The 16389-nt window shown below is 48.2% G+C and overlaps 21 non-coding genes and 3 pseudogenes across 21 annotated transcripts; all 24 read left to right on the top strand.

The window, feature by feature from the left end:
- The first annotated feature begins 421 nt into the window (after positions 1-421).
- On the top strand, positions 422-533 carry LOC124853424. Its single transcript, XR_007033767.1, has one exon. It is a non-coding gene; the product is annotated as a U5 spliceosomal RNA (small nuclear RNA).
- Positions 534-707: 174 nt separating this feature from the next.
- On the top strand, positions 708-896 carry LOC124852695. Its single transcript, XR_007033118.1, has one exon. It is a non-coding gene; the product is annotated as a U2 spliceosomal RNA (small nuclear RNA).
- Positions 897-1389: 493 nt separating this feature from the next.
- Positions 1390-1501, top strand: LOC124853314. Its single transcript, XR_007033657.1, has one exon. It is a non-coding gene; the product is annotated as a U5 spliceosomal RNA (small nuclear RNA).
- Positions 1502-1676: 175 nt separating this feature from the next.
- On the top strand, positions 1677-1864 carry LOC124854231. The gene has a single exon (XR_007034476.1). It is a non-coding gene; the product is annotated as a U2 spliceosomal RNA (small nuclear RNA).
- Positions 1865-2366: 502 nt separating this feature from the next.
- Positions 2367-2477, top strand: LOC124853865. The gene has a single exon (XR_007034197.1). It is a non-coding gene; the product is annotated as a U5 spliceosomal RNA (small nuclear RNA).
- Positions 2478-2654: 177 nt separating this feature from the next.
- LOC124852755 lies at positions 2655-2841 on the top strand. Its single transcript, XR_007033178.1, has one exon. It is a non-coding gene; the product is annotated as a U2 spliceosomal RNA (small nuclear RNA).
- Positions 2842-3335: 494 nt separating this feature from the next.
- Positions 3336-3444, top strand: LOC124853861. The gene has a single exon (XR_007034193.1). It is a non-coding gene; the product is annotated as a U5 spliceosomal RNA (small nuclear RNA).
- A 175-nt stretch (positions 3445-3619) lies between these two features.
- LOC124852951 lies at positions 3620-3806 on the top strand. Its single transcript, XR_007033367.1, has one exon. It is a non-coding gene; the product is annotated as a U2 spliceosomal RNA (small nuclear RNA).
- A 497-nt stretch (positions 3807-4303) lies between these two features.
- On the top strand, positions 4304-4414 carry LOC124853636. The gene has a single exon (XR_007033976.1). It is a non-coding gene; the product is annotated as a U5 spliceosomal RNA (small nuclear RNA).
- A 179-nt stretch (positions 4415-4593) lies between these two features.
- Positions 4594-4786, top strand: LOC124853396. The gene has a single exon (XR_007033739.1). It is a non-coding gene; the product is annotated as a U2 spliceosomal RNA (small nuclear RNA).
- Positions 4787-5284: 498 nt separating this feature from the next.
- LOC124853604 lies at positions 5285-5394 on the top strand. Its single transcript, XR_007033944.1, has one exon. It is a non-coding gene; the product is annotated as a U5 spliceosomal RNA (small nuclear RNA).
- A 5130-nt stretch (positions 5395-10524) lies between these two features.
- On the top strand, positions 10525-10700 carry LOC124853080 (annotated as a pseudogene).
- A 488-nt stretch (positions 10701-11188) lies between these two features.
- Positions 11189-11298, top strand: LOC124853703. The gene has a single exon (XR_007034042.1). It is a non-coding gene; the product is annotated as a U5 spliceosomal RNA (small nuclear RNA).
- Positions 11299-11469: 171 nt separating this feature from the next.
- LOC124853011 lies at positions 11470-11652 on the top strand. The gene has a single exon (XR_007033422.1). It is a non-coding gene; the product is annotated as a U2 spliceosomal RNA (small nuclear RNA).
- A 495-nt stretch (positions 11653-12147) lies between these two features.
- LOC124853996 lies at positions 12148-12259 on the top strand. The gene has a single exon (XR_007034291.1). It is a non-coding gene; the product is annotated as a U5 spliceosomal RNA (small nuclear RNA).
- Positions 12260-12431: 172 nt separating this feature from the next.
- LOC124852852 lies at positions 12432-12615 on the top strand. The gene has a single exon (XR_007033273.1). It is a non-coding gene; the product is annotated as a U2 spliceosomal RNA (small nuclear RNA).
- A 494-nt stretch (positions 12616-13109) lies between these two features.
- LOC124853963 lies at positions 13110-13217 on the top strand (annotated as a pseudogene).
- Positions 13218-13394: 177 nt separating this feature from the next.
- On the top strand, positions 13395-13580 carry LOC124852802. The gene has a single exon (XR_007033225.1). It is a non-coding gene; the product is annotated as a U2 spliceosomal RNA (small nuclear RNA).
- A 492-nt stretch (positions 13581-14072) lies between these two features.
- On the top strand, positions 14073-14184 carry LOC124853423. Its single transcript, XR_007033766.1, has one exon. It is a non-coding gene; the product is annotated as a U5 spliceosomal RNA (small nuclear RNA).
- A 178-nt stretch (positions 14185-14362) lies between these two features.
- On the top strand, positions 14363-14547 carry LOC124852829. The gene has a single exon (XR_007033250.1). It is a non-coding gene; the product is annotated as a U2 spliceosomal RNA (small nuclear RNA).
- A 499-nt stretch (positions 14548-15046) lies between these two features.
- Positions 15047-15155, top strand: LOC124853784. The gene has a single exon (XR_007034123.1). It is a non-coding gene; the product is annotated as a U5 spliceosomal RNA (small nuclear RNA).
- Positions 15156-15330: 175 nt separating this feature from the next.
- On the top strand, positions 15331-15518 carry LOC124852651. Its single transcript, XR_007033074.1, has one exon. It is a non-coding gene; the product is annotated as a U2 spliceosomal RNA (small nuclear RNA).
- A 499-nt stretch (positions 15519-16017) lies between these two features.
- Positions 16018-16129, top strand: LOC124853422. Its single transcript, XR_007033765.1, has one exon. It is a non-coding gene; the product is annotated as a U5 spliceosomal RNA (small nuclear RNA).
- Positions 16130-16305: 176 nt separating this feature from the next.
- On the top strand, positions 16306-16389 carry LOC124853087 (annotated as a pseudogene).

Here is a 16389-nt window from a genome sequence, read left to right as displayed (position 1 = left end):
TGAGGTAACGGCCTGGCACACACAAGTGTGTGAAACCGCTCTGATGGCTCACTGCTTAGTGACGTGACCATGCACGGGGTCACAATGAGCTGAACTGGATTCCAAATTGAGTTAGAAGCGTTTGTCAAGAATGGAAACTTGCTTTCACTCAAGACCTTCTGGGAGACTTGGTGAGAAACCAGAGTCAGCATTTTGGAGCGAATGTAAGTGGTTCAGGGATGTATTGCTTAGGCAGGCTTAAAAGCCAATCACAGTAGTCAGGGCAGGAGGTAATAAAGACGTGTATAATTTTGGTTGGCAGATGGGGCGGGTTGGGAATGTTGCATACTGGGATCTGACATGGGAAAGCAAAGAGAGGCCTACCGTGAAGGTGGTGATCAGACGAGAGGCTCCTCTGCTGCTCTCCAACAGAGGGCCATGCTGACTCTGGTTTCTCTTCATAACGCACAAGTCTTTCGCCTTTACTAAAGACTTCCGTGGAGAGGAACAAACATGAGTTGAATATATTTTTGGCAGGCTTTGCTGTATGGCTGAGCCTTATGAAATTGTGAAAAGTCAAAGAGCTGTCTAGGTCAGGAAATCAAGCGCCACAAAGGAGAGCTTGGGCGGAGGTGATAAGCAGCAGCCATTATGCACACCTACGAACGGGGTACCACAACAAGTGAGATTTGTGCCAAGAGCTTATGGACATCCAACACTTGGGGCTTATCGCCCTCGGCCTTTTGGCTAAGATCAAGTGTAGTATCTGTTCTTATCAGTTTAATATCTGATATGTCCTCTATATGAGGACTACATATTAAGCAGATTTTGGCATGAGGGGCAGAAATTTGGAGCTTGCTCCTTTCTCTCCACGCACGACCTAGCATTGCAGTGCCGCTGGGAACGGTGCACTCTGTTCTTACCTTGTAGAAAACCAAACACTCAAACAATTGTCGTGTATCAAAAGTGAATTCTACACTGGCTCAATGAAACTGGAGGTAACGGTCTGGCACACACAAGTGTGTGAAACTGCTCTGATGGCTCACTGCTAGTGACGTGACCATGCACGGGTCACAATGAGCTTGAACTGATTCCAAATTGAGTTAGAAGCGTTTGTCAAGAATGGAAACTTGCTTTCACTCAAGACCTCTGGGAGACTTGGTGAGAAACCAGAGTCAGCATTTTGGAGCGAATGTAAGTGGTTCAGGGATGTATTGTTTAGGCAGGCTTAAAGCCAATCACAGTAGTCAGGGCAGGAGGTATAAAGACGGTATAATTTTGGTTGGCAGATGGGGGCGGGTTGGGAATGTTGCATACTGGGATCTGACATGGAAAGCAAAGAGAGGCCTACCGTGAAGGTGGTGACTGTGACTGAGAGGCTCCTCTGCTGCTCTCCAACAGAGGCCATGCTGACTCTGGTTTCTCTTCATAACGCACAAGTCTTTCGCCTTTTACTAAAGACTTCCGTGGAGAGGAACAAACATGAGTTGAATATATTTTGGCAGGCTTTGCTGTATGGCTGAGCCTTATGAAATTGTGAAAAGTCAAAGAGCTGTCTAGGTCAGAAATCAAGCGCCACAAAGGAGAGCTTGGGCGGAGGTGATACAGCAGCCATTGTTATGCACACCTACGAACGGGTACCACAACAAGTGAGATTTGTGCCAAGAGCTTGGCGTGACATCCAACACTTGGGGCTTATCGCTTCTCGGCCTTTTGGCTAAGATCAAGTGTAGTATCTGTTCTTACCAGTTTAATATCTGATATGTCCTCTATATGAGGACTACATATTAGGCAGATTTTTGGCATGAGGGCAGAAATTTGGAGCTTGCTCCTTTTCCACGCATCGACCTAGCATTGCAGTGCCGCTGGGAACGGTGCACTCTGTTCTAACCTTGTAGAAAACCAAACACTCAAACAATTGTCGCGTATCAAAAGTGAATTCTACACTGGCTCAATGAAACTGAGGTAACGGCCTGGCACACACAAGTGTGTGAAACCGCTCTGATGGCTCACTATTTAGTGACGTGACCATGCACGGGTCACAATGAGCTTGAACTGGATTCCAAATTGAGTTAGAAGCGTTTGTCAAGAATGGAAACTTGCTTTCACTCAAGACCTTCTGGGAGACTTGGTGAGAAACCAGAGTCAGCATTTTGGAGCGAATGTAAGTGGTTCAGGGATGTATTGCTTAGGCAGGCTTAAAAGCCAATCACAGTAGTCAGGGCAGGAGGTAATAAAGACGTGTATAATTTTGGTTGACAGATGGGGGCGGGCTTGGGAATGTTGCATACTGGGATCTGACATGCGGATAGCAAAGAGAGGCCTACCTGGAAGGTGGTGATGGGACTCGAGAGGCTCCTCTGCTGCTCTCCAACAGAGGGCCATGCTGACTCTGGTTTCTCTTCATAACGCACAAGTCGTTCGCCTTTACTAAAGACTTCCGTGAGAGGAAACAAACATGAGTTGAATATATTTTGGCAGGCTTTGCTGTATGGCTGAGCCTTATGAAATTGTGAAAAGTCAAAGAGCTGTCTAGGTCAGAAATCAAGCGCCACAAAGGAGAGCTTGGCGGAGGTGATAAGCAGCAGCCATTGTTATGCACACCTACGAACGGGTACCACAATAAGTGAGATTTTGCCAAGAGCTTGGCATGAGACATCCAACACTTGGGGCTTATCGCTTCTCGGCCTTTTGCCAAGATCAATGTAGTATCTGTTCTTATCAGTTTAATATCTGATATGTCCTCTATATGAGGACTACATATTAAGCAGATTTTTGGCATGAGGGGCAGAAATTTGAGCTTGCTCTTCTTCTCCACGCATCGACCTAGCATTGCAGTGCGCTGGGAATGGTGCACTCTGTTCTACCTTTGTAGAAAACCAAACACTCAAACAATTGTCGCGTATCAAAAGTGAATTCTACACTGGCTCAATGAAAGTGAGGTATCGGCCTGGCACACACAAGTGTGTGAAACCGCCTGATGGCTCACTGCTTAGTGACGTGACCATGCACGGGTCACAATGAGCTGGAACTGGATTCCAAATTGAGTTAGAAGCGTTTGTCAAGAATGGAAACTTGCTTTCACTCAAGACCTTCTGGGAGACTTGGTGAGAAACCAGAGTCAGCATTTTGGAGCGAATGTAAGTGGTTCAGGGATGTATTGCTTAGGCAGGCTTAAAAGCCAATCACAGTAGTCAGGGCAGGAGGTAATAAAGACGTGTATAATTTTGGTTGGCAGATGGGGGCGGTGGGGAATGTTGCATACTGGGATCTGACATGCGGAAAGCAAAGAGAGGCTACCGTGAAGGTGGTGACTGACCGAGAGGCCTCTGCTGCTCTCCAACAGAGGGCCATGCTGACTCTGGTTTCCTTCATAACGCACAAGTCTTTCGCTTTACTAAAGACTTCCGTGGAGAGGAACAAACATGAGTTGAATATATTTTGGCAGGCTTTGCTGTATGGCTGAGCCTTATGAAATTGTGAAAAGTCAAAGAGCTGTCTAGGTCAGAAATCAAGCGCCACAAAGGAGAGCTTGGGCGAAGGGTGATACAGCAGCCATTGTTATGCACACCTACGAACGGGTACCACAACAAGTGAGATTTGTGCCAAGAGCTTGGTGGACATCCAACACTTGGGGCTTATCGCTCGGCCTTTGGCTAAGATCAGTGTAGTATCTGTTCTTATCAGTTTAATATCTGATATGTCCTCTATATGAGGACTACATATTAAGCAGATTTTTGGCATGAGGGGCAGAAATTTGGAGCTTGCTCCTTTCTCTTCCACGCATCGACCTAGCATTGCAGTGTCGCTGGGAACTGTCACTCTGCTCCTAGCTTGTAGAAAACCAAACACTCAAACAATTGTCGCGTATCAAAAGTGAATTCTACACTGGCTCAATGAAAGTGAGGTAACGGCCTGGCACACACAAGTGTGTGAAACCGCTCTGATGGCTCACTGCTTAGTGACGTGACCATGCACGGGTCACAATGAGCTTGAACTGGATTCCAAATTGAGTTAGAAGCGTTTGTCAAGAATGGAAACTTGCTTTCACTCAAGACTTCTGGGAGACTTGGTGAGAAACCAGAGTCAGCATTTTGGAGCGAATGTAAGTGGTTCAGGGATGTATTGCTTAGGCAGGCTTAAAAGCCAATCACAGTAGTCAGGGCAGGAGGTAATAAAGACGTGTATAATTTTGGTTGGCAGATGGGGGGCGGTTGGGAATGTTGCATACTGGGATCTGACATGCGGAAAGCAAAGAGAGGCCTACCGTGAAGGTGGTGACAGAGAAGAGGCTCCTCTGCTGCTCTCCAACAGAGGGCCATGCTGACTCTGGTTTCTCTTCATAACGCACAAGTCTTTCGCCTTTACTAAAGACTTCCGTGAGAGGAACAAACATGAGTTGAATATATTTTTGGCAGGCTTTGCTGTATGGCTGAGCCTTATGAAATTGTGAAAAGTCAAAGAGCTGTCTAGGTCAGAAATCAAGCGCCACAAAGGAGAGCTTGGGCGGAGGTGATAAGCAGCAGCCATTGTTATGCACACCTACGAACGGGGTACCACAACAAGTGAGATTTGTGCCAAGAGCTTGGCGTGGACATCCAACACTTGGGGCTTATCGCTTCTCGGCCTTTTGGCTAAGATCAAGTGTAGTATCTGTTCTTATCAGTTTAATATCTGATATGTCCTCTATATGAGGACTACATATTAAGCAGATTTTTGGCATGAGGGGCAGAAATTTGGAGCTTGCTCCTTTCTCTCCACGCATCGACCTAGCATTGCAGTGCTCGCTGGGAACGGTGCACTCTGTTCTTACCTTGTAGAAAACCAAACACTCAAACAATTGTCGCTGATCAAAAGTGAATTCTACACTGGCTCAATGAAAGTGAGGTAACGGCCTGGCACACACAAGTGTGTGAAACCGCTCTGATGGCTCACTGCTTAGTGACGTGACCATGCACGGGGTCACAATGAGCTTGAACTGGATTCCAAATTGAGTTAGAAGCGTTTGTCAAGAATGGAAACTTGCTTTCACTCAAGACCTTCTGGGAGACTTGGTGAGAAACCAGAGTCAGCATTTTGGAGCGAATGTAAGTGGTTCAGGGATGTATTGCTTAGGCAGGCTTAAAAGCCAATCACAGTAGTCAGGGCAGGAGGTAATAAAGACGTGTATAATTTTGGTTGGCAGATGGGGGCTGGTTGGGAATGTTGCATACTGGGATCTGACATGAAAGCAAAGAGAGGCCTACCGTGAAGGTGGTGATCAGACCGAGAGGCTCCTCTGCTGCTCTCCAACAGAGGGCCATGCTGACTCTGGTTTCTCTTCATAACGCACAAGTCTTTCGCCTTTTTAAAGACTTCCGTGGAGAGGAACAAACATGAGTTGAATATATTTTGGCAGGCTTTGCTGTATGGCTGAGCCTTATGAAATTGTGAAAAGTCAAAGAGCTGTCTAGGTCAGGAAATCAAGCGCCACAAAGGAGAGCTTGGGCGGAGGTGATAAGCAGCAGCCATTGTTATGCACACCATGAACGGGTACCACAACAAGTGAGATTTGTGCCAAGAGCTTGGCGTGAACATCCAACACTTGGGGCTTATCGCCTCGGCCTTTTGGCTAAGATTGATTGGAGAGACGGAGACAAAGCTTAACAAAGAAGAACACAATCGACACAAAGATGACCAAGGACCAGACAAGCCCAAAGGCTGGGGTGAGGTACACGATACGCTTCCAGGTGGAACCAGTGGAGGAACCTATGATGTCGAGAGACTGGTTCTGCAAAAAGGTCATCATGGAACAACTGAGTCTGAAGGTCGAAGATGTGTACTGTATCCATGAACCAGCCAGAAAAAGCCTCTGACGTTACACTGGTAAGCGAGGATTGTATTCAAGAGTGGCTGAAGCCTGTAGAAAGGAGGCTGGGAAAAGATTCATGGCCGGTTACAAGATCCTGAACCTGGACAGACCAAATTTCAGAACGGTCACGGTGCACACTTTACAACCCCCTTCACGCCGACCGAGCACTAGCTGTTTTTTTGGGACAGCACGGAGAAGTGGTGACTAGTGCTAGGTATCCAAAAGACACGAGGGATTCTGGACAGGAAGAAGGCAGTTTCAGGTGCTGCTGAACCCTGACCCAGAAGGTCCTGGAGGACTGGAAGCATCCACCCGCTCTTTTCAGCACCTGGTGGGGATCGGTTACCTGTTTTACTCCCGGCAACCAGCGCTCTGTCGGGCGTTGTGCGCAGTCGGCCATACAGAGGCAGGCTGTTCCGGAGCCTGCTGCCGTACCTAGCCAAGGGGGCCATGAGGCCAAAGACTGCACGGGCCAAGGCCTGTCATGGATGTGGGGGACTGGGCCATCTGTACCGGAATGCTCCCAACAAGGAGGACCTTCAAGGAAGTGGCCAAGTCCACTGGAGAGCCGGAAAAGCCAAGGATCCAGGAATGGGACCCTGCCTGCAGGGAATGGCTCTAGCACACCAATGGCAGAGCCAGCAACGGATCTTTCTAAGGGGGGAACAGAGGAAGCCCTCGAGAAAGAGAACAACCGGAAGGCCCACTGGGATAGCGAGCCCAGGTGCCCCGTGACAACGCAGGGGGATTTCCTCCATCAACCCAGGTCCACCCAACTCCAAGGTCAAGAAGGGGCACGGAAAGGATCGCAGGCTTTCGAGGAAGACAATTAGAAGCGGGAGAGTAAGGAGGGGGCCATATAAAAAATCAAAGGGAAGGCAACGGGCAGAGGGACAGGACCAAGAGAAGGAGCTGATGGTGGGATGGATGGGGGTAGGGCAGGAAGAAGGGGCTGCAGAGGAGGAGGACATCAGAGCGGGAAGGGGGCAACACAGGGCTAGGGAGGGTGGAGAGGCTACGGAGCAGGCGGAGGAGATCCAGGTGATCTGCTCGCCGTAGGTTTGGGTTGAGCTGGAGTTACCTCCAGACCTGCTCAATATACCATCCCCTTTGGGGAGGATGGCGAGGGACCCAACAGGCCATCAACATCGCCTAATCCAGTGCCCTTTCCTGGGGGAACAGATGGACAGTGAGGACCTCTTCTTGCTGTAGGGAGTTTTTTGGGGTGTTTAGTACGGTAAAGACTTTAAAAATACAAATTATAATGACTGCAGTTAAAATTCTTTCATTAAATGTAAGAGGAATGAGGGACGCGGTTAAAAGAAGGGTTGTTTATGATTTTGTGGACCAGCTGCATGTACAAATTTGTTTATTGCAGAGGTTCATTTACGGGACAAGGGATGTTGCAAAATTCTCAAGGGAGTGGACGAAGGGGACTCAATCTGAGTGTGGGGGTCCAATTTACAGGTGTCGGGATTTTGTTTGGTGTTAAAGAGATTAGGGTGGAGGATGTTTTCATAATTGTTCAAGGCAGGATAATGGGTGCTGACATCACATGGGGGACAAGCAAGCTGAGGGTTTTGTGGTGTATGGACCACAAACCCAGAGGGAACGACGAGAAATGTTTGAGTTAGTAGAGCCACACCTGGCCACCAATAGGCAGGTAATTGTAGGGGGATTTAATGTGCAGTTAGGTAAGGGGACACCAGCGATAGTTATATCTCCCACCATGGCCAGACACGGGCTAGTAGATGGGGAGGATGGTCAGGCCAATGGCAGATGGTCCCACATGGCGAACCCACGTGGAACGCTTAGACGCCTGACTACGTGTTTGTAGAAAAGTCCTTGAGTCTGATGTCAGGTCGACGGCCCCTTTCTTCTCTCTCTGACCATGATGGCTGTTGGCTGAGGTGCGCCCAGCCTGCCTGTTTTCAAGGGCGGGGTACTGGCGCCTCAATATTAGTGTATTAGAGGAAGACAAGTTCAAACAAGGTTTCGTACTGTTTTTCAAAAACCTTCTAGGACTGAGACCAATGTGTCCTGGCAGATGGAGGGTGGGAGTAGCGCACAGAAACGGAGTACAAATGTCATGACAAGCACTGTAAAGGAAGGTGAGGATGGCCAAGAGGAGGTCAGCCACACAGCGCCTCCTGAGCCTAGCACAGCAAAGGAAACTGCGGCACTGTAATCAGGGTGGTTTGTGACTTCCAAAGCTAGTTTAAGGAGGTCTTTGAGGGCAGGCCTGGCCTACCTGCTGCAGGCGCGCCAAGTTCCTGGAAGCACGAGAAGGTCCGCCTTCTTCGGCTCAACGGGCTGAGGGAAAGACAGGTACAGACCGGGACAAGGACATGCAGGGAAGGGTAGGGTGAAGCAGGTGAGATGGTGAGTGCCACTACTGACCACACCGACAAGCTTCCAGGAGAAGAGGTAGATGCAGAGGGGACTTTCCTGGACTTACTGACCAAGCAGGTGCCGCCGGACATAGCGCAGGCGTTGGAGGCCCCCCACCTCAAGAGCTCGAGGGTGCCCTCTGTAAAATGAACAAGGGAAGGTGCCGGCATCGACGGACTGCCGGTGGAGTTTTATCTCAGTTCTGGGAGATTCTCGGCCGGTAGTGTTGGAGGTGTTGTCCGCAGTACTTCTCACAGGTGTAATGGGAGGGACTATGGCTACAGGAGTGATCTTCCCTTCTGTTGAAAAGGAGACGGCACCGACCAGCAACTGGCCACTGACCATGCTGTGTGGATTATAAGCTTCTGGCAAAGGTCCTAGCCGATCGCCTAGGCACAGCCCTTCCACACGTGGTCCATGTGACCAAACATGCGGGTGGCGGGCGCCGTGAGATGGAACTCCACTCATATCGAGACGCTGCCGCTTGAGGCGAAAGAAGACACCTGCCACTATGTGGTGGTTCTCACCAGGCAAAGGCCTTTGACAGGGTTCACTGGGGCTATATGTTTAGGGTATTGGAAAGGCTAGGCTTAACAAGGGTTTGTCGGATGGTTGCGCACATTATACACAGGTGTGGGGGAGCACAGTGTCAGTCAACGGTCACTTAGGGAAGTTTTCAGGTTGCACTCAGGTAAGACAGGGGTCCCCACTCACCGCTGCTCTACATCCTCTATATAGAGCCCTGGGGCAGCCATTCGGCGACCCAGGGGTGAAAGCCTGGTTCCCGCAGCAGAGGCCTACGGGTCAAGCTGTCACAGTATGCGGATGACACCACACTGCTGCTGGACAGTGATGCATGCCTGATCCAATCTGAGATTTTCCAGATTTTGGTCGGGTCTGGAGCACAACTGAATCGCACAAGTCCTCGGTCAAGTTCGTTTGGGCGCTGGAAAGAAAGGGCGGACGACCGGGAGGGCTGTCGCCTCTGCACAGGACCACTGAAATTACTAGGGTCAGCTTGAGACAGCCCACAGTGCCACAATCAACTGACCGGGCGTATTTCAGCAGTCCAGAAGAAGCTTAGGCGCTCTAAAGAGCAGGTGCCTGACTTAATAGGAAGGTACTTCTGTACTGAAGGTAGACGTTCTGCCATCCCTCCTATATCTGGCATACATATACTCAACTGCCAGTCAGAGCATGAGGAGACCTCTCATGCGCCGTGTTCGGATTCCTATGGGGTGGTAGATATGAATATGGGGAGGTTTCAAGTGATGCTGGCTGGTATAGAAGCAGGAGGGAGGGATAAAGCACCTCCGCATGAAGCTGGACTGTGCATTTTGTTTCAGCCACCAGAGAGAACCATCTTGCCGATAGAGCACCCTCAGGCTACTTCCTGAGGCCTATTCTCGCATACCAAGCTAGGGGCTGATGGTCTGGAGCAACTTGGCAACCCAGGGAATGAGAGCAGCAGCCGGCATTTCAACCATGCAGCCAGGTGGCTGCGGGCTCATCCTGAGGCCTCCGACACAGCCATAAAAATAAATCACAGAGCCTTACAGAGAGGTCAGCAGGGAGTAGTCGCACCCAGTGGTGGGGACCCCACAAAGATTTGGAGGGGGATACAGCCACGGCTTGACAACGGCCAAAGATCCAACTGGTTATGCCTGCACAAATGCCTGCTAAGTGCGGAAACCATGTACCGGCATGGGTTGGCAAGATCCTCATGCTCCTCGGACAACTCTGTTCAGGGGAGGAAATCAGGCTGTGGCATGTCATGGGACTGTCCAAAGGGTGGCAGTATGGAGTAAAGATGGGAAGGGCGGGAATCAAGCAAAGGTAGTCACAGGATTTTAAGTCTGACCTGGACCAGGTTGAAAGAGGTTTAGGCACAGGGAATGGTCCTTTAATGTCCCAATATGGAAGATTATAAGTATAACAAAGAGGAGTATCTGGTCGGCCAGGCAAGACCTGATAAAGACAGATAAAGACAGTGGGGTGGAAGGAACAATGAGGAGGGTGGAAGCAGAGACAAAGGAACATCAAAAAGGGATTGAGAAGTGGGAAACATGCAGCCCTAGAGAGGTGGAAAGGAGGGTTTGGGTGGATATGGTGAAAAAGAGAGGGAAGGCACAAGGAGTTCTTTGACTGTTTTTATTTTTTTCACCCTTTTAGTTTTGCAACATGGAATGGGTAGGTTTGGAAAAAGCAACATTCTATACCGGCAAAGGCACATTTGGATGAAGGTTGTATTAAGGGATGATCATACGTGATGTTTGATTTGTATTGATTTGTATTTAACTGATAAAGTTTTTGTAAAAAAAAAAAAAAATCTGTTCTTATCAGTTTAATATCTGATATGTCCTCTATATGAGGACATTAAGCAGATTTTTGGCATGAGGGGCAGAAAATGGGAGCTTGCTCCTTCTCTCTCCATGGATCGACTCAGCACTGCAGTGCAGCTGGGAACGGTGCACTCTGTTCTTACCTTGTAGAAAACCAAACACTCAAACAATTTCGCGGATCAAAAGTGAATTCTACACTGGCTCAATGAAAGTGAGGTAACGGCTGGCACACACAAGTGTGAAACCGCCTCTGATGGCTCACTGCTAGTGACGGGGACCATGCAGGGGTCACAATGAGCTTGAACTGGATTCCAAATTGAGTTAGAAGCGCTTGTCAAGAATGGAAACTTGCTTTCACTCAAGACCTCTGGGAGACTTGGTGAGAAACCAGAGTCAGCATTTGGAGCGAATGTATGGTTCAGGGATGTATTGCTTAGGCAGGCTTAAAAGCCAATCACAGTAGTCAGGGCAGGAGGTAATAAAGACGGTATAATTTGGCTGGCAGATGGGGCGGTTGGGAATGTTGCATACTGGGATCTCCACATGAAAGCAAAGAGAGGCCCCACCGTGAAGGTGGTGATCGGACCGAGAGGCTCCTCTGCTGCTCTCCAACAGAGGGCCATGCTGACTCTGGTTTCTTCATAACGCACAAGTCTTTCGCCTTTACTAAAGACTTCCGTGGAGAGGAACAAACATGAGTTGAATATATTTTTGGCAGGCTTTGCTGTATGGCTGAGCCTTATGAATGTAGAAAGTCAAAGAGCTGTCTAGGTCAGAAATCATGCCACAAAGGAGAGCTTGGGCGGAGGTGATAAGCAGAGCCATTGTTATGCACACCTACGAACGGGTACCACAACAAGTGAGATTTGTGCCAAGAGCTTGGCGGACATCCAACACTTGGGGCTTATCGCTTCTCGGCCTTTTTGGCTAAGATCAAGTTAGTATCTGTTCTTACTCAGTTTAAATCTGATATGTCCTCTATTGAGGACTACATATTAAGCAGATTTTGGCATGAGGGGCAGAAATCTGGAGCTGTCTCTCCACGCATCGACCTAGCATTGCAGTGCCGCTGGGAACGGTGCACTCTGTTCTTACCTTGTAGAAAACCAAACACTCAAACAATTGTCGCGTATCAAAAGTGAATTCTACACTGGCTCAATGAAAAGTGAGGTAACGGCCTGGCACACACAAGTGTGTGAAACCGCTCTGATGGCTCACTGCTTAGTGACGTGACCATGCACGGGTCACAATGAGCTTGAACTGGATTCCAAATTGAGTTAGAAGCGTTTGTCAAGAATGGAAACTTGCTTTCACTCAAGACCTTCTGGGAGACTTGTGAGAAACCAGAGTCAGCATTTTGAGCGAATGTAAGTGGTTCAGGGATGTATTGCTTAGCAGGCTTAAAAGCCACAATCACAGTAGTCAGGCAGGAGGTAATAAAGACGTGTATAATTTTGGTTGGCAGATGGGGCGGGTTGGGAAATGTTGCATACTGGGATCTGACATGAAAGCAAAGAGAGGCCTACCGTGAAGGTGGTGATCAGACCGAGAGGCTCCTCTGCTGCCTCCAACAGAGGGCCATGCTGACTCTGGTTTCTATAACGCACAAGTCTTTCGCTCTTTTAATAAAGACTTCCGTGAGAGGAACAAACATGAGTTGAATATATTTTTGGCAGCTTTGCTGTATGGCTGAGCCTTATGAAATTGTGAAAAGTCAAAGAGCTGTCTAGGTCAGAAATCAAGCGCCACAAAGGAGAGCTCAAGGAGGAGATAAGCAGCAGACATGGTGTATGCACACCTACGAACGGGTACCACAACAAGTGAGATTTGTGCCAAGAGCTTACGTGGACATCCAACACTTGGGGCTTATCACTTGGCCTTTGGCTAAGATCAAGTGTAGTATCTGTTCTTATCAGTTTAATATCTGATATGTCCCCTATATGAGGACACATATTAAGCAGATTTTTGACATGAGGGCAGAAATTGGAGCTTGCTCTTTCTCTCCACGCATCGACCTAGCATTGCAGTGTCGCTGGGAACGGTGCACTCTGTTCTTACCTTGTAGAAAACCAAACATCAAACAATTGTCGCGTATCAAAAGTTAAATTTGCAATGACTCAATGAAACTGAGGTATCGGCCTGGCACACACAAGTGTGTGAAACCGCCTGATGGCTCACTGCTTAGTGACGTGACCATGCACGGGTCACAATGAGCTTGAACTGGATTCCAAATTGAGTTAGAAGCGTTTGTCAAGAATGGAAACTTGCTTTCACTCAAGACCTTCTGGGAGACTTGGTGAGAAACCAGAGTCAGCATTTGGAGCGAATGTAAGTGGTTCAGGATGTATTGCTTAGGCAGGCTTAAAAGCCAATCACAGTAGTCAGGCAGGAGGTAATAAAGACGTGTATAATTTTGGTTGGCAGATGGGGGCGGGTTGAATGTTGCATACTGGGATCTGACAGGAGGAAAGCAAAGAGAGGCCTAACGTGAAGGTGGTGACTGTGACCGAGAGGCTCCTCTGCTGCTCTCCAACAGAGGGCCATGCTGACTCTGGTTTCTTCATAATCACAAGTCTTTCGCCTTTACTAAAGACTTCCGTGGAGAGGAACAAACATGAGTTGAATATATTTTGGCAGGCTTTGCTGTATGGCTGAGTCTTATGAAATTGTGAAAAGTCAAAGAGCTGTCTAGGTCAGGAATCAAGCGCCACAAAGGAGAGCTTGGGCGGAGGTGATAAGCAGCAGCCATTGTTATGCACACCTACGAACGGGTACCACAACAAGTGAGATTTGTGCCAAGAGCTTGGCGTGACATCCAACACTTGGGGCTTATCGCTTCCGGCCTTTGGCTAAGATCAAGTGTAGTATCTGTTCTTATCAGTTTAATATCTGATATGTCCTCTATATGAGGACTACATATTGCAGATTTTGGCATGAGGGGCAGTAATTTGGAGCTTGCTCTTTCTCTCCACGCATCGACCTAGCATTGCAGTGCCGCTGGGAACGGTGCACTCTGTTCTTACCTTGTAGAAAACCAAACACTCAAACAATTGTCGCGTATCAAAAGTGAATTCTACACTGGCTCAATGAAAGTGAGGTAACGGCCTGGACACACAAGTGTGTGAAACCGCTCTGATGGCTCACTGCTTAGTGACGTGACCATGCACGGGGTCACAATGAGCTTGAACTGGATTCCAAATTGAGTTAGCGTTTGTCAAGAATGGAAACTTGCTTTCACTCAAGACCTTCTGGGAGACTTGGTGAGAAACCAGAGTCAGCATTTTGGATTGAATGTAAGTGGTTCAGGGATGTATTGCTTAGGCAGGCTTAAAAGCCAATCACAGTAGTCAGGGCAGGAGGTAATAAAGACGTGTATAATTTTGGCTGGCAGATGGGGGCGGGTTGGGAATGTTGCATACTGGGATCTGACATGGAAAGCAAAGAGAGGCCTACCGTGGAAGGTGTGTGATCGAGAGGCTCCTCTGCTGCTCTCCAACAGAGGGCCATGCTGACTCTGGTTTCTCTTCATAACGCACAAGTCTTTCGCCTTTACTAAAGACTTCCGTGGAGAGGAACAAACATGAGTTGAATATATTTTTGGCAGGCTTTGCTGTATGGCTGAGCCTTATGAAATTGTGAAAAGTCAAAGAGCTGTCTAGGTCAGGAAATCAAGCGCCACAAAGGAGAGCTTGGGCGGAGGTGATAAGCAGCAGCCATTGTTATGCACACCTACGAACGGGGTACCACAACAAGTGAGATTTGTGCCAAGAGCTTGCGTGACATCCAACACTTGGGGCTTATCGCTCGGCCTTTTGGCTAAGATCATGTAGTATCTGTTCTTATCAGTTTAATATCTGATATGTCCTCTATATGAGGACTACATATTAAGCAGATTTTTGGCATGAGGGGCAGTAATTTGAGCTTGCTCCTTTTCTCCACGCATCGACCTAGCATTGCAGTGCCGCTGGGAACGGTGCACTCTGTTCTTACCTTGTAGAAAACCAAACACTCAAACAATTGTCGCGTATCAAAAGTGAATTCTACACTGGCTCAATGAAACTGAGGTAACGGCCTGGCACACACAAGTGTGTGAAACCGCTCTGATGGCTCACTGCTTAGTGACGTGACCATGCACGGGTCACAATGAGCTTGAACTGGATTCCAAATTGAGTTAGAAGCGTTTGTCAAGAATGGAAACTTGCTTTCACTCAAGACCTTCTGGGAGACTTGGTGAGAAACCAGAGTCAGCATTTTGGAGCGAATGTAAGTGGTTCAGGGATGTATTGCTTAGGCAGGCTTAAAAGCCAATCACAGTAGTCAGGGCAGGAGGTAATAAAGACGTGTATAATTTTGGTTGGCAGATGGGGGCGGTTGGGAATGTTGCATACTGGGATCTGACATGCGGAAAGCAAAGAGAGGCCTACCGTGAAGGTGGTCATGTGACCGAGAGGCTCCTCTGCTGCTCTCCAACAGAGGGCCATGCTGACTTGGTTTCTCTTCATAACGCACAAGTCTTTCGTCTTACTAAAGACTTCCGTGGAGAGGAACAAACATGAGTTGAATATATTTTGGCAGGCTTTGCTGTATGGCTGAGCCTTATGAAATTGTGAAAAGTCAAAGAGCTGTCTAGGTCAGAAATCAAGCGCCACAAAGGAGAGCTTGGGCGGAGGTGATAAGCAGCAGCCATTGTTATGCACACCTACGAACGGGTACCACAACAAGTGAGATTTGTGCCAAGAGCTTGACGTGACATCCAACACTTGGGGCTTATCGCCGGCCTTTGGCTAAGATCAAGTGTAGTATCTGTTCTTATCAGTTTAATATCTGATATGTCCTCTATATGAGGACTACATATTAAGCAGATTTTTGCATGAGGGGCAGAAATTTGGAGCTTGCTCTTTTCTCTCCACGCATCGACCTAGCATTGCAGTGCCGCTGGGAACGGTGCACTCTGTTCTTACCTTTGTAGAAAACCAAACACTCAAACAATTGTCGCGTATCAAAAGTGAATTCTACACTGGCTCAATGAAACTGAGGTAACGGCCTGGCACACACAAGTGTGTGAAACCGCTCTGATGGCTCACTGCTTAGTGACGTGACCATGCACGGGGTCACAATGAGCTTGAACTGATTCCAAATTGAGTTAGAAGCGTTTGTCAAGAATGGAAACTTGCTTTCACTCAAGACCTTCTGGGAGACTTGGTGAGAAACCAGAGTCAGCATTTTGGAGCGAATGTAAGTGGTTCAGGGATGTATTGCTTAGGCAGGCTTAAAAGCCAATCACAGTAGTCAGGCAGGAGGTAATAAAGACGTGTATAATTTTGGTTGGCAGATGGGGGCGGGTTGGGAATATTGCATACTGGGATCTGACATGGAAAGAAAGAGAGAGCTCACCGTGAAGGTGGTGACTGTGACCGAGAGGCTCCTCTGCTGCTCTCCAACAGAGGGCCATGCTGACTCTGGTTTCTCTTCATAACGCACAAGTCTTTCGCCTTTACTAAAGACTTCCGTGGAGAGGAACAAACATGAGTTGAATATATTTTTGGCAGGCTTTGCTGTATGGCTGAGCCTTATGAAATTGTGAAAAGTCAAAGAGCTGTCTAGGTCAGAAATCAAGCGCCACAAAGGAGAGCTTTAAGGAGGTGATAAGCAGCAGCCATTGTTATGCACACCTACGAACGGGTACCACAACAAGTGAGATTTGTGCCAAGAGCTTGGCGTGACATCCAACACTTGGGGCTTATCGCTTCTCGGCCTTTGGCTAAGATCAAGTGTAGTATCTGTTCTTATCAGTTTAATATCTGATATGTCCTATATGAGGACTAC

Source organism: Hippoglossus stenolepis, chromosome 10, assembly GCF_022539355.2.
Source record: "Hippoglossus stenolepis isolate QCI-W04-F060 chromosome 10, HSTE1.2, whole genome shotgun sequence".
Lineage (NCBI taxonomy): Eukaryota > Metazoa > Chordata > Actinopteri > Pleuronectiformes > Pleuronectidae > Hippoglossus > Hippoglossus stenolepis.
Note: the sequence above shows the minus strand (reverse complement) of the source record. Positions and strands in the feature narration are given on the sequence as shown.